The sequence below is a fragment of the Podarcis gaigeae genome, assembly GCF_964106915.1.
Source record: "Podarcis gaigeae genome assembly, chromosome: 10".
NCBI lineage: Eukaryota > Metazoa > Chordata > Lepidosauria > Squamata > Lacertidae > Podarcis > Podarcis gaigeae.
Window position 1 is genome coordinate 60,127,107 of NC_139686.1, and position 14,394 is coordinate 60,141,500.

General features: G+C 44.7%; 1 protein-coding gene across 4 annotated transcripts in view; it reads right to left on the reverse strand.

The window, feature by feature from the left end:
* The window catches only part of TRABD (TraB domain containing), a 40,898-nt gene extending 31,340 nt beyond the window's left edge, over positions 1–9,558 (reverse strand). For 2 of the 4 annotated variants that reach the window (XM_083699438.1, XM_083699437.1), the window contains exon 1: positions 9,205–9,437. The gene's annotated coding sequence lies outside the window, so the exon portion shown is untranslated. Of the gene's footprint in view, positions 1–8,944; positions 9,159–9,204 lie in introns of those variants that run through there. The other 2 variants (XM_083699435.1, XM_083699436.1) reach the window with 2 other exon arrangements.
* Positions 9,559–14,394: the final 4,836 nt, after the last annotated feature.

The following is a 14,394-nucleotide window of genomic DNA, read 5'->3' on the forward strand; positions in this document are numbered from 1 at the left end:
GGAAGGGCAGGCCTCACACTCCTCTCCCATAATCAGTTCTGGGTCCCCTCTCCAGCCCACCAGAGGAGATTTGGGGAAGTGGGAGGGCAGAAGAGGGAAATCTGTCTGCACTGGTCCCAAAACTGCACTAGTTGAATGCCACCCTCTGAATAACTCGTATAACTAACATTAATATTTCAAGGAATTCCACATGAACCAGGGCATTACATACATTTCTGCTTGGGATGCCTCAGATAATGGTTATAAAACAGCCAAATGTGCAGTTAAAATGCATGAAACCAACAGCTGCTGAAGACCTGGTCCAAGTCTACCCGGGTCCAGCTGTGGGCAGGATCCGTGCATTGCAGGCAGCTGGATTAAGAGACCCTTGAAGTCCCTTGCAACTCTACGATTCTAACCTAAGGTCCAAAATTTATGTGACAACATCAATGGGTCACCACACCAAGTAAATGCGGACTTGTTCGTCGCCATACCAAAAAGGCTGGGAACCGCTGTCCTAAAAATCACTAATTCTGTTCCCCATGTTCAGAATGCCTCATTTTTAATGCTACTTACTTTTGGGTGTGATGTGTGAGGGGATATGTCTTCTAAGAAGGCAACACTTTACCCTAATTATAGAAGTTAAGACTTGTACACAAGGAAGATACTTTGCTTTGTCAACTACATCTAGTGCCCATAATTTTAATGGATTTTTCAGCCGTGACAAAGGCAGAAAATCAAAGTTTTGGTTTAGTTTTCCTGAACGGCAGGGATATTCTCAGAAGCTTTCAGTAGTCAGCACTTACGACTACTACTCCCATGCAGAAGGATGCTATCTTAAGTGCAAACAATGGAAAGGAAAACTGTGTATTTAATGCAATGTGTAGTTTGGCCCTTGGTCTTACGGCTTTGCATAGCAGCACCTGCTGCACCAGTCTCTTGCAGACGCACACATCAGGATCATCCAGATCTAGACAGATAATGAAGATAAGAGCTGCCGCAATGAGCTACATCAGAGGGGTATCTGGCCAAGGAGGTGGTGAGTACTGGGTGAATCAGCGGAAGCTTCTCGGAAGCAGAACAACTGCAGCATAGCCCTTCCTTTGCTGGAAATGGACCAAACAAGATTAGGAATTGCACTGAAACATCACACCAAGTTGATGGGAATGATGGAGCCACATTCAATGAGCTTCATGGCTAAGTGGGGATTCGAACCCAGCTCTTCCAGGTCCTAGCCCAACACTCTAACCATTTCGCCACACTGGTTCGATTGTAGAGGGGATAAAAGGTGAGGAAGGGTAGGCAATTTCTGGCCGCAGCACTTTGCAGAAGGACAGTAAAAAAAAAACACACACACACATACACACACGCAGCAAATGAAAGCAACGAAATCATTATACAGGTACAGTGGTACCTCAGGTTAAGTACTTAATTCGTTTCGGAGGTCCGTACTTAACCTGAAACTGTTCTTAACCTGAAGCACCACTTTAGCTAATGGGGCCTCCTGCTGCTGCCGCACCGCCGGAGCACGATTTTTGTTCTCATCCTGAAGCAAAGTTCTTAACCTGAAGCACTATCTGGGTTAGCGGAGTCTGTAACCTGAAGCGTATGTAACCTGAAGCATATGTAACCTGAAGCACCACTGTTTATAGTTGTTCTGAAATAAATTACTGTATTTTTCGCTCTATAAGACACACCAGACCACAAGACGCACCTAGTTTTCGGAGGAGGAAAACAAGAAAAAAATATTCTGAATCTCAGAAGCCAGAACAGCAAGAGGGATTGCTGTGCAGTGAAAGCAGCAATCCCTCTTGCTGTTCTGGCGCCTGGGATAGCTGCGCAGCCTGCATTCGCCCCATAAGACGCACACTTCCCCTTACTTTTTAGGAGGGAAAAAGTGAGTCTTATAGAGCAATAAATACGGTATGTGCTTTGTGCAGTTCCATGCCTAATATTTTGTAGGCAACACTTCTTTACAGACCATGTGCTTTGGGTTCACCTTATGCCCTATTCTGAAGTTAAAGTGACGTGTGTGTATCCACAGCAGTAAGGAGAGGAGGAATGGCTGCTGGGAGGAGAGCAAAGAGAAAAAACGCCATGGTGCACCTGGCAAAGCAAAACCAGACGCCTCTTCTGCCCCAGCTGCAACAAAACTTGTCTCTTCCATATCAGTCTCTACAGCCACAGCAAGCGCTGTAACTCTCCAGCTGTTTGTCCCCGAAGCAGCACTCTTCCATGAGATTAGAGAATTATAGAACTGGAAGGGATCATCTAGTCTAACACCTTGCAATGCACAAATATGCAGCTGTTTCTTATAGGGATCGAACCTTGGTGCAACCAGCACATTGTTGTAACCAACTAGAGATGGGATGGATGCCAACAACCGATGTGTGAGCTCAACACACGCTCTGCCTCTGAATGAATATCTGCAGGACAGCTGCCTTTGTATGTACAGTTGTACAAACACCTTTGCACACTAAACCTGTGGACACTAGGAGTGCTAGACAACATGCACAACACCAGGGAGACTTGAAGTTTGTATTGCCTGCTTTCCATTCACACACTGATCTTGGTCTTACACCTGAGTATAACTTCACATTTGTGATTACACATTTGTCTTGCTGTTTTCTGAGAAATACCAGTGTATGCTCTCTTTTATCTTAATACAGAACCTATTGGATAGATAATAGTAAAAGTACTTTTCCAACTTTGTTGAGAATGAATATTCGGTTCCTAAATAATTTTCCCCCTCACACATTAAATCAACCAGAGCAAGAAATGAGATTTCATCGTCAGACCAGTCACACTGGTTTTGAGCCGATGGAAGTTCTTCAAAATACTTGACGTTCACTAATGCAAGCCAAGACATAATTAAGACAGTGGAACGATCATCCTGATGAGTTCGTCTCCCATCAAACCAGCTTGTCTTCCCAGCTCAAGATTATCATTTTATGTGCTTTCCAGTCCTTGTGAAACCTGCTGAACTAGACCAAGGTCATATTTAAGGGGAGGAGAAGCAAAAGCTACTTAAGGATAAAATACATGCCACTAATCCACCACGCAGGGGAGGAGGATTGGAAGGCCCAGTCCAGAACAGTTCCACCACAGCTGTCTGATGGTACCACCACTCTGCTGGTGCAAAGCTCCCCCGTTCTACCCACCAAAAGTGCAGGTGAGTGGAAATATTGCTGGCAGGAACTTGGAAGCCCTGAAATGGAACATGGTGTACTGTCATTATTTGATGGCGTAAGGCCTGAGCACTATGGCAGTTGAAGGAACAAGCAAATCAAATTTATTTATTTACGGCTATTAGCCCATAAAATATGTACAAACATAAAAGCACAGAAGCATAAAGACCCATATATCTAAGAACAGAAGGGGAACACCACGATGCAAGGGTGGGTCATTGAGCAGTGACAAATAACAGCTTGGGGCCCGGAAAGATCCAAGGGACGGTTCACAGAAAAAGGAGAACTGGAGACGAGATCCGTCATGCACTCTCATCATAACTGTCCGATTAGTTTTTGTTGTTGATGTTGTTTTTTGGTGGTTTTTGTGTGTGAGATAATCGCATTCAGGAATCTCGCCACCTGCAGAGTTACAGAAGGATCTGTATCCTGCAAAAGCAGTGCGGCATGTGACTCAACAGGCCTGCCAACCAAGCGCAGTAAAGCAGGACCCAGGAATTTAGTCCTGGCTATGCTATGTAAGGGACAGTTGAACATTATATGTGGAAGAGATTCAACTGTTTTCCCGTCACACTTGCATAGCGGAGACACCAAACCCTTGGAAAATCTGTGGCTCAGCAGGTTCGATGGAAAAACATTGAACCTTGCACGAATAAATGCAAGTCGGTGTGGTACAGATGAAAGAGATGACATATATGATGGAAGGCCAAGTGGTGGGGTTATTCCATGATACCTGGGGGAGCAGACACCCCCACCCCTGGAGAGGTTGTGTTGATTTTCAATGTCTGCTAATCTTTGCTCGATAAGGCTTTTGGCTGACCGTAGGTTCATCTTTAAGGAGTCCGCTGGGGAAATTCCGATGCTCAGAAGTTTGGCATGGATTTTTCCTACCCACGGATTAACAAAGTCATCCCGCCAGAGGCACTGAAAGAGGTAATGGTCGGGAAGCCTATGCCAGCTGGACAGCCAGTAGCCAAAGACTCGCTTCCAGATGACAGTCTCCAATGATGCAATCCTTAGCTCCAGATGTATGGCTGCATTGCTCACACACATGGGGAGTTTGAGGAGGCGACGGAGAAAGTGATTCTGCAATGTCCCCAGAGATGTTAAATTGGACCCTGGGGCCCAGAGTGGGGCAGCATAACAGAGGGTGGAAACCACTTTTGCGTGGTACACCTTCAATGCAGAAGGGATGTGGGAGGCTCCATCGACCGCAAAAAATTGGAGTAGAGTGTAAAGTATTGTTTTCCCTTTGTTCAGTAAATACTGTATCTGTGGCTTCCAGCTTAGGTTGTAGTGAAAAAAGACTCCCAGGTATTTAAATTTGAAAACCTGTTCTAATTGGACTCCATCTAACTTCCAGCTGTAAGTTTTCCGAGACCTGGTAAAGACCAGTACTTTAGATTTTCCATGATTAATTGTCAGATGGTTGAGTTTGCAATAAGCCGCAAAAATCTTTAGAGCTCTGCATAAACCAACTCTAGAGTAGGAAAGGATCGCTGCATCGTCGGCATATAGGAGCAGAGGGCAGCGAAAATCAGCTAGGCGGGGGGCATGAATGTTGGCTTGAGACTCACTCAGAAAGAGCTTCATGTCGCTAATAAACAAGTTGAAGAGGAGTGGGGCCAAAATGCAGCCTTGGCGCACTGCTCTATTTATTGGGACCTCATTGGATAGGTTTCCCGCCGGTGTGAGTCTCACTCTAGCCGACGACCCGTGGTGTAATTGGGTTATAAGCCATAACAGCCTTCTATCTATGCCCCATCTCTCTAATTTCTTCCATAGACAGTTTCTTGGGATACTGTCGAAGGCGGCCTTTAAGTCTATGAAAGCGACTCATAGGCGCCCCCGACTCGGGGCAGAATATTTTCTGGCAAGATGATACATAATTACCATATGGTCAGTGGTCGAATAATTGTTCCTAAAGCCCGCTTGCTCATGGCCAGAAGGAACAAGCAATGGGGCTAGGGATGTGGATATGCCACTCCTTCATGCCCTGCCAGGCTTTGAATTGCTCTTCTAATTTGTAGCGCACACATTAGGTAAACGTCTGGCGTTCTGCATGATGGTGAAGGAGAATATTGGTATTTATCTCATCTTGAGGACATTGGAGTACAGTGTGTGCTAGCAGCAGATAAAGGTGTGTTTCCTCATGCATCTGCCTTGAGTATTATAGAGTACAGTCATACCTCGGGTTGAAGTAGCTTCAGGTTAAGCATTTTCAGGTTGCCCTCCGCGGTGACCCGGAAGTAACGGAGTGCGTTACTTCCGGGTTTCGCCGCTCACGCATACGCTCAAAATGACATCATGCGCATGTGCGGAAGCGGCAAAACGCGACCCGTGCAGTCGCGTGTTACGTTCTACTCAGGATGCGAACGGGGCTCTGGAACAGATTCCGTTCACATCCAGAGGTCCCACTGTACATGTACTGTACCTGCTGATATGCAACATGTTAGTTAAAAGGCCCGGGTAATTCACTGCAGTATATCATGAGTGACCTCCATGTGGCCTGCATGTCACACAGAGCCTAATACCACTTCCTGGAAGGTTAGGAAAATGAACAAAATAGAATTTACACTTTTCACAACCCTTAAGAATTTTAAACATTCGCTTTAGATGCCTTTCACCCAATAACTTTATGTTGGCTCCTTGGAACTTGAGGCATTGAGTATTCTCCGGGGGGTGGAACAGCTGGGCGTGTTTCAACACATCAGCTTGCCAGGTCTCAGCTGGCAGACTAACCCAACTGACTATTCAGAAGCTACATATGTTGGGAAGCTGAATTTTTGCGAGCTCAACCGTCTCCTAAACTGGGCTGACCTGCGCCTTGCCTTTGGGTGAGGCGATAAAGAGCGGCTTCTAGATCAGGGTTCCCCCAAATTTGGACTACAGTTCCCATCATCCCTGATCACTAGCTAGGGATGATGGGAGTTGTAGTCTAAAAACAGCTGGAGACCCAAGTTTGTGAAACCCTGTTCTAGACTATTCAGCACACCAAGGCTGACATCTAGGTCAGTTTCACTACAGTTGGCATGGTCACCTGAAAGCACCCTGAAGCCTTTGCCAACCCGGCACTCTCCAAATGTTTTGGACTACAACTCCCATCAGCCCCAGTCAGTTGTAGTCCACACTAAACAATCAAGTTCTTACAAATGTGGGGTGGGTATTATGTGGCACCTGCAGTAGCGCAAGTTCTGCAAATCTTAAGAGACTGGCATGCGTAGGGTAAATCAATCTTGTAGGTAAACTGGTCCCAAATTGCTAAGGCCTTATATACTGACAGTAACACCTTGAACTTGGCCCAGGAACAAATTCGCAACCAGTGCAAACTCTGACCACATGTGTTATATGCTGACTCCCTCCTATCAGCAATTGTGCTGCAGCATTCTGCAATAACTGCAGCTTCCGCATCAAGCGCAAGGGATGCCCCATGCAGAGTGCATTGCAGTAATCCAGTCTTGAAGCAACCAATGCATGTGCTACTGTTGAACCAGTCACAGTTGGTCAAAGGCACTTCTAGCCACTGAGGGTACCTGAGCCTCCAGTGACACATACAGAAGCAACCCCCCTCCCAAACTGCAAACTTGTTCCTTCAGGGGGAGTGCAACCCCATTCAGGGTAGGCAACGGACCAATTTCTTGGACACAGCAGCTACTCACCCACAGTGCCTCCTTCTTGCCAGGACTGAAGCTCAGCTTGTTTTTCTCCTCCATTTCCCCCCTGCGTCCAGGCAATGGCCCAGCGATTGTACAGCCTCTCCCGATTCAGATGTTATGGAGAAATCAAGCTGAGTGTCATCAGTATACTGACAGCACCTCGCCCCAAAACTCCTAATGATTGCTCCCAAAGGTTTCATGTCGATATTAAATAGTACTGGAGAGAGAGCACTACTCTCTGGACTCGGTCCTGAAGGTAGGATTGGAACCACTGTAATACAATGGCCTCAGTTCCCCACAGCTGGTCCAGGAGGACGCCATGGTCAATGGTACCAAATGCCGCCGAGAGGTCAAGAAGCAGGAGCAAGGTTGTACTCCTTCTGTCCTGCTCTCATCCATCAGGGTGACCAAGGGTGACTCAGTTCCATGGACAAGCCTGAACCCTGGAATGGAGCTAAATAATCGGTGTCCTCCAAGAACGCCTGTAGCTACCCCACCGTGGTCCTCTCCCCTGCCTTCCCCAAACGGGGTATTGATAACTGGCCAATAGTTGTCCCGATTCAAAGGGTCCAGAGCTGGTTTCTTTAGAAGTGGTCGTACCACTGCCTCTTTCAATGTAGCAGGGACCACCCCTTTAAGCAGTGACGTGTTAGCGAAACTCTGCACCCAACCATATGGTAACAACTTTTGCTGATTGCAAGGTATAAGCAAGCTTTTAGGCATAACACAGTACAACTAAGTCAAAACTTAAGAACACATGGGATTGCCTTCAGTCCAACATAGGCTTCCCCAACCTGGTGCCCTCCAGATGTTTTGGACTTCCACCACCCCTGACCATTGGTCATGCTGGCTAGGGCTGGTGGGAGTTGGGGTCCAAAACATGTCAGGAAGACTGATCCAGTGAGCCATTTTGAGTTTTGCTTAAATTTCTGCAACAATTCTGAGTTACCTTATTGCTAAGATAATACAGTGGTAGCTTGGTTTAACAGCAGCTTAGTTTATGAACAACTTGGATTAAGAACGCTGCAAACTCGGAAGTAGGTGTTTTGGTTTGTGAACTTTGCCTTGGAAGCAGGACATGTTCCGCTTTCTGTTGAGTGTAAATTAAGTCCCCCGCTGCTATGGGAAAGCACGCCTTGGTTTAAGAATGCTTTGGTTTAAGAACAGACTTAAACCAAGGTACCACTGTACTACTATCGTATTTCACAAATGCCTCAATGTTTGCTCTTACAAAAAACCCAGTAAGAGATCGCACAAAATTGCCCCATTCTATTCCTCCAATAAACCGGATAGTTTTAGATGAATCAAGGCTGTATCATAACAATGGCGGGGCTACTCCACAATTCCAGTATAAATTTATTTCCGAGACAAGCTGTCCACACTGCCTGTATGAGGCCAGATGTTCTCTGTAACACTACATTTGTTATGGCACGAAGGGAAATTGACGTTTTCAATCCAAGTGGCTGAAACAATCTCTCCGGTTTTTGTTCAAAATCAACTGCATTTGCAAGGCAGCGTCATCACCAAGTAACACACGTGGCCGAGAAATATGCTTTGCTCGCTAGAATAGTTAGTACAGGACGACCTGCGATCTAATCAAACTATGCACATTGTTCTAAAATAAAAGTCCAGAAGCGCTGTGTCCCCAGTTAATTAAGTTCCTAGGGCATGACATACTACGCTCCTAGTCTCTGGAAAAATAATTTTAAAATAAAATCGGAGGTGGTGGTGGAGGAAGGGAAGTGGTGGTTGAAGACACATATCCATCAGATGAGGCCGCATTTTCTCTGCCCTCGCCACAAGTATGACACACACTTTTCAAAGGAGCATTGTTACAGCTTCTGCCTTCGCTCGCACCAAAAAGCAGGCCCACCCAGGAAAGTTTGCGCGCTTTCCAAGCCAGCGAAAACTTAAACCTTAGGGGCGAATCTGCAACCTTCCAAACAGCCTCACGAGGCAACACTTGCTAAGCTGGGGGTGGGGTGGGGCAAAAGGGGGAAAAAAGTTAAAAAACGGACAGCATTTCAAACTCCCATCCCAAAATGAAAAATGCAAACACACACAAAATCCCATTTGCTAGGAAACTCCCAAGAAGTAGGAGTTCCTCTTGCAAACTCCTACCCTTCCCCTCTTGATTCCTGGCCATTTTGAAGAAAGGAAGGGGAGAAAAAGAGAGGGAATGTTGTTGCTGTCGCTGTCGCTGCTGTTGTTGTCGCCTGACCCCCCTCGCAGCAGGACTTGTGTCGCGGTGGCACAGCGACAATGAGGCGCGCGCTCCTGGGCGCGCGAGGCGAGGCGAGGCAGCCGGGTCTCCTTCCCTGCGCGCGCCCACCCAAGGGTCTCTCTCCCTCCTCACCCCACACTTCGCCCCCCTGACTTACTTGGCAAGCCGAGCCCCCCCTCTCCGTGCAGGGTGCTTTCGGTGGGGCGGGGGGGGGGAAGGAAGCTACCAGCCCGAGCTTGGCTTCGGCGTCGGCGCTTGGAGAGGACCCCAACTCGCTCCAAGGAGACCCGAAAGGGAGGCGAGCCCTCCAGGTACTCGCGGCCACATTAGCCTGACAACATGTTGGTATTAGTCATTCATAGAGGGAGGGGAGGAAGGCGGGGAGGGAGGGAGGGGTGGAGGCACCTCCGCGGTGCATTCTGGGAGCTGTAGTTCGGCCTCGCTTCCTGCCCCCGGCCCCGCGCAGGCCATGGGCGGAGGGAAGGAGAGGCGACTACATCTCCCAAAGTGCGGAGCGGGAAGCGCGCGTGCCTTGCCTGTCTTGGACTGAATCGGGAGGGGTGCTTTTTTAGATAGATAGATAGATGATAGATAGATGATAGATAAGATAGATAGATAGATAGATAGATAGATAGATAGATGTTTTTCAACCTTTTTTGGGCAAAGGCACACTTGTTTCATGAAAAAAATCACGAGGCACACCACTATTCGAAAATGTTAAAAAAATTAACTCTGTGCCTATATTGACTATATAGTCTATAGTCTATTGACTATATTGACTATATAGTCTATTGACCATATTGACTATATTGACTATATAGACCCCCCTCTCTCTCTCTCTTTTTCCCCCTTCTTTTCCTTCTCCTCCTGCGATGAGGCTACATTTTAATATTTTAATGTTCCATTATTTTATTTGTTGTGTTTTATTTTTGTTTTTAAGTTTGTAATCATTCATCTTGTTTTTATTATTGCTTGTAAGCCGCTCTGAGCCCGGCCTTGGCTGGGGGGGGCGGGGTATAAATAAAAAATAATAATAATAATAATAATTATTATTATTATTATTATATAAAGTAATTCTCTTGAATAGGAATCAAATAAACACAAAGAAAGTATTTTATAATTACTTTATTATGAAATAGTAAGTAAACAGAAATATGAAAAATTTTAAAATACTTTATTTTTAAATCTTTCAAATTTTTCAATTTTTCCCACGGCACACCAGGCAACATCTCGCAGCACACTAGTGTGCCGCGGAACAGTGGTTGAAAAACACTGAGATATAGATAGATAGATAGATAGATAGATAGATGTGCCTCTGTTTCCTCTGTCGAAGAAATAAATAAGTACAGGAACCAAGAGGGCAAAAACTTTTAAAAAAGAATGACCACTGTAAGCAGATGTTTTAAAACATTGGCAGGATTTTAATCTCACTTGCGACGTAACAAATACTATGGATACTGTGCCAAATATAGATTATGGGAGAATGCGCAGTTGTAAATGTTGACAATAGGACCCGTGGAGGGGATGGGGGGGGGGGAAGTCTCGAGATACTGTACAGTGGCACCTGTATACATACGGATATGCATTTGGATTGTTATAAATTTATATTTGTAAAGTCAAATAAAAATGATTTTAAAAATGAATGAAAGAATAAATAAATTTATCCAAAAAAAAAAAAGGAGAGGGGTAAGGATGATGATAAACTCACCTGGGAGCTTCCACAACTGCTTGTGCAAAGGTGCCCCAGAACTGCAGCGTTGGAGTGTTGGATTTTTCCAGCTTTCCGAATTGCAACAAAAACAAGGGGTGCTGGAAAGTTGTAACGTGGCTTGGGCACTTGAAAGGTGCTTTGGTTAAATTAATGGAATTTAGTTTTGCTTGGGAAGTAAAATGTGTGTAAGACTGCATAGAAATCATTAAAAAATGATTGCCGAGTACTTGCAGTTATTATTAAAACAAAATAAAAAAATTCTTTCCAGTAGCACCTTAAAGACCAACTAAGTTAGTTCTAGGTATGAGCTCATTATTTTGTTTTGACTATGGCAGACCAACACGGCTACCTATCTGCAACTGCAGTTATTATTGTTATTGTTATTTAGCATTTCCTGACATTTTCAGAAGGTAAAATTAAAATCCGTTGGCTTTCCGAAAGCAGTTTATGTGCTTCTTGATCAAATGTAAACTTACAAAGTTAAAAGTTGTCCAGTCACTAATAGCAGCAAGAATAATTCCACTATTTGTACCCCGCCCATCTAATTGGGTTGCCCCCTCTGGGCAGCTTCCAACATATACAAAAACATAATAAAACTTTAAAAACTTTAAATTTTAAAGATTAAAGATAATAGCAGGTTTCACTTCCTCACACCTGAAAACATATTTTTAAAACCCTTGCTGAAAAAATTTGCAAAAATTGTACCCCCTCCAAATGCCCTACAAACTTGTTCCAGTCTGATCCTTTGCATCCTGTAATTTCAGCAGAGTTTGCTCCTGAGTAAGCGCAGGTTGGATGGAGGCTTTCCATCAGCAGGCGGCAAGATGGCAAGAGAGGGAAAGTTGCAGGGCTGTAGTTGATGAGCTACAACTACTGACCACTGAGCCTTCATCAGCAACGTTGGTAAACGGTAAAGGACCCCTGGATGGTGAAGTCCAGTCAAAGGCAACTATGAGGTGTGGCGCTCATCTCACTTTCAGGCCGAAGGAGCTGGCATTTGTCAACAGACAGCCTTCCGGGTCATGTGGCCAGCAGGACTAAACCGCTTCTGGCACAACGGAACACTGTGATGGAAACCAGGGCGCATGGAAATGCCGTTTACCTTCCCGCCACAATGGTACCTATTTATCTGCTTGCACAAGCGTGCTTTCGAACTGCTAGGAGGTTGGCAGGAGCTGGAACAGAGCAACGGGAGCTCACTCTGTCGAGATTCGAACCACTGACCTTCTGATCGGCAAGCCCAAGAAGCTCAGTGGTTTAGACCACAGTGGCACCCATATCCCACTGACCCTCCTTTGACAACATTGACACCAGCAGCATCCCCAAACAACAAACCTGCTCTTATTAAGATTGCCACACCATGGAGAACAAGATATCCTACCAATTTCCTGATTTGAAATCTCACTGTCCACAGAACCTCCATTTATCTGAATTTGTGTTCAGTTCATTGGTCTACATCCATTGGTTCAGAACCTGTACTGCCTCTCCTAACTCATCTGGGAGTACGTCCCATTGAACTCTGTCCTCTAAGCTGTCTAGGGCATGATTTACTACCAAGAAGACCCATTTATCCTAAATAGCGCTCAATAAGGCAAACATATACATTCATTATTTTTTTTTAAAGAATGTGATGAAATTCTGCAGGAAGCTCTTAGAAATATGAAATGATCAATACTTGGGGGGATTTTTAATCATATTGACTTTTTAAATCACTTTTTAAAATGTAAAATTTTGTAACTTTAAATTTTAAAGTAAGTCCCTCATGTTTCATATAATATCAAAGCCCATGAAGTTCTGAAGAGATTGGTATTTTTAGCTTTGAAATATCACAATTCTGGCCTGAGCTTTTAAGGCTACTGTGTAGTCCTGCAAGGCCAAAATTATCCGTTTTTTTGAAATTCCAGTTGGCCGTTAATGCAGGACATACTCTTTAATGCTATCTTCTGGATAGCATCACAGTCAGTTGGAGACTGGGGAGCATTTGGAGTACACAAAACTTTGCATACTGTATTCTGCCTTGTTATATTTTTATGAAAGTGTGGGTTATAAATACTTTGCCAAATAAATAAGGGGGAAGAGATTTTTCCCAGGGTTCTGCTAGTAGCCACACCGAGAGGCCTAGCTGCCCAAAATGCAATTAAAGAGTCTCTAATTGTTTAGTGGATTAATTTCAGCTTTTCCATAGCTGAAACAGCACATCTGTTTTCTCCTTTCTAGGTGTGACGCAGACCGTTTTAACGTCCTTATGATTTTACTTTTAAAACTTTAATAACCTGAAATTTGGCATCCAGTATCAGGAAAACCTGTCACAGGAGAGACACAAAACGCAAACAGAAACTACATTTACTTATTTCCATTTTATAGACAGGCACAATGAAAGTACAGGCTGGCTTTTGAGAGGCAAATGGTTTATCTTAAATGGGTCACTAGAGGGAGCTTACATCTCCTTTTTAGTGGTACGCAGACATAGCATACCTGAATACATTTAATCCTGTGGGCTAACAGCCTAAAATGCTTCCATATATCATTATTATCTTCACCAAGGCCTCCAGAGAACCATATGATCCTTAGCAACGTACACGGCAGGTAGATAATACAACATTGTGCCCAGCCTTCCCCATTCTGCAAGCCTAAAAAAATAATGGTTTGTCTGAGATCAGATTCCACCCCCCCCCCCCGGATGGAATCATGGATTTATTAATGTGTGTTTTGAGAAAAGCAACACCTACTGCAATTCTAAACAATGTGTCTGGTATACGGCATAGGACTCCCAAGTAGGAGAATTTGTTTTGGATTAGATCCAGTTCATCTCTACTAGAGCTAGGGTACCCCAGATTGCAGCACCACACATTTCTGTAATAACAGAGTGCCATTTGCATGCTAATTGGAATATTATAATATTTCCCAGGAGGTATCCAACAAGTAACGGATCCAGTGGCCCTTTTCCCCAACAGACTTAAATCTGCATTCCCTCCCCCCCCCCCCATCACACCACTGGTAGTACTAAAAAAATTGAAATACCTGTACTTTTTTCAAAGCTCCCTGGAAAAACTCGGCAATCAGTATTTGAGATCAGCATTTTGTACTATTCATAGTGAAGGCAAGAAATGTGTGTGGCTTAATGATTTACAGGTCATCGTTGCTTTAACCACCCAAATAAAATGTATTTCGCACTCCCTGGTTCCAAGCTGTGGTGTTCCATAGATCTGATGTAGTTTGCATGAGCACCGGAGACTTGTTTTATTATCAGAAAAACACAAACAGAACATAGGGATGCCAAATAGCACAGAGCAGTCTACATTAGGGAAAAAGCACTGAGCTAGCCCCATGGACTTTGTACTGAAATGAAGATGGAAGAGCCTTCTCCTTTCTGGGAAAAGCCATGCCATGATGGCAGTGTTACCATGTGAAGACTTCAGTACGTAACATTTATGGTCAGGTATAATAAATGGAAAGGGATGCGGGTGGCGCTGTGGGTTAAACCACAAAGCCTAGGGCTTGCTGATCAGAAGGTCGACAATTTGAATCCCTGCAACGGGGTGAGCTCCTGTTGCTCGGTCCCTGCTCCTGTCCACCTAGCAGTTCGAAAGCACAAAGTGCAAGTAGATAAATAGGTACCGCTCCAGTGGGAAGGTA